General features: G+C 41.3%; 1 non-coding gene across 1 annotated transcript in view; it reads left to right on the top strand.

The window, feature by feature from the left end:
• The first annotated feature begins 1,732 nt into the window (after positions 1-1,732).
• The window catches only part of LOC143307460 (large subunit ribosomal RNA), a 4,041-nt gene continuing 4,031 nt past the window's right edge, over positions 1,733-1,742 (top strand). Inside the window, exon 1 of the ribosomal RNA XR_013064602.1 lies at positions 1,733-1,742. This exon is cut by the window's right edge and continues 4,031 nt beyond it. This is a non-coding gene — a ribosomal RNA (large subunit ribosomal RNA).

Raw genomic sequence — 1,742 nt, 5'->3', positions numbered from 1 at the left:
TTTTCTTAACAAAAGACTGCTTGCGTTTGCTTCTCGAAAAAAGAGTAATTCATTTCTTTCTAAACATCTCGCCGTCGTTCAACGAAAGTAGAACGTTTCGGAGCGGGATTATCGAACGAAATTGAAAGAATGAATGAACGATAAACAAAGAAAGAGTCGCAACGTACGAGCGATAGTTGGGCAGTTCGTCGGCGTTTGTCGTGGAAACGATGTGACGAAAATCGCAACCGATACACTAAATGCAGGCCGTTAAAGGAGAGAAACAAATTTCGAAATATCTCTTCGAACTAGCGCAAGTGCGTCACGGCGCGCGAGTCGTTCGTTAAAATTTATAAACGACCGCCCGTGAAAGCACCGAGTTCTCGGAAGATAATCTATAAAGATTCTCCATCCTGCTGGAAGTTATCGGATCGGCGCGATTGTTCACTTGTAGAAATCCACGCTCCCGACGTTGCCAGAAACGATATTTACGAAAGGTGTGTCAAAAATAAACGAAAGAAGCTCTCCTATAAATTTAGAAAAAGCAAACGAGTGAAATGTTTGAGATGATAATTTGCTGAAATGCAAGCTCGAATAGCCCCAGGGTTTCGAATGATTCCCCGCGCTTTATACATCTCTCTGTTTACAAACGGTGTATAAATGAAAGATCGCTTCAGATGGGTCGTCGCTGTTTGACGCGCGATGCTGTTCCTTTTTTTTTGTCTGTCTGTGCGTTTAGCTTCGCTAAACAAGTTAAATGGTTAAAAAGCGTCGAAAAAGCGAATACACACGCGACAAGACAAATCTAACGAGTAAAGGAACGCTCCGCTCCAAGATAAAAATGGTTGTTTACAATCAATACAGCGTTTCGGTACCCCTGATCGTAGTCTGAAACTGTGTAACAAAAGAGAGGAAAGCGAATGGTGAAGGAACTTCGAAGCCTCCGTGGCGTGGCTAGAACTTGTGATAAAAGTATGTTTGCAGCAATTATGCATGCTCCCGTTAAAACAGCATTTCAATGTCTCGCATGGCTTAAAGCTCTAGGAGGCTTCAACATTTAGAATACATACGGACTACTTCGTTTGTTAAAGATAAGCGAAGACCGCGCGACCATCGCTCGGTCGTCCAGTCCTCGAAAGTTTTGTTGCGTTCCAAAGAAGAGACAAATGGGGTTTACCCTTGCGCTAAGGGGAGAAGAAGAGAAAAGCAGTTGTTAAATCTAAGAGGTGTGTGGAGTACATCGCGTGTTGGTTAAAATTGTTAAATGAAGTATACGCGAAATGTTCTCTCGCTCTTGCTTTTCCTCTTGCTTCCGTGGCGCTCGAAAAGAAGGGATGATAAATAAAGAAACCTATTCGAAATCTCTTGTGGAACAAAAAATAATACGGACGGACGTTAAAATTGAACCGAGACGAAATGGATCGTCTTGCGAGTTGTCTTCGCTTTGAAATTGTTAAAAATTGATAAAAGCAATACGACGAAGCTGCAGTCCGCAAAATGTTTGAAGCAAAAAGGAAATAACACGAAAATTATGGGAACGTCGTGTCTCAACTTTTTTTTCCCTCTTGTGCTCGTTTCATCGAACGATAAATACAAACATTTTGAAACGAGAGAGGAGGAAAAATTGAATATGCGAAAGGTTGATTCACGCACAGTTTCTCTACGTGTTTGCTTTTTTGCTTCTTTTCGTTTATTTTTTTTTTTTTTGCATCGAGCATCATTATTCACCTTTCGATGAAACCAAAGAAATTGACGACCTCAGA

The sequence above is a fragment of the Osmia lignaria genome, unplaced genomic scaffold (genome assembly GCF_051020975.1).
Source record: "Osmia lignaria lignaria isolate PbOS001 unplaced genomic scaffold, iyOsmLign1 scaffold0055, whole genome shotgun sequence".
In the NCBI taxonomy this organism is placed as follows: domain Eukaryota; kingdom Metazoa; phylum Arthropoda; class Insecta; order Hymenoptera; family Megachilidae; genus Osmia; species Osmia lignaria.
Note: the sequence above shows the minus strand (reverse complement) of the source record. Positions and strands in the feature narration are given on the sequence as shown.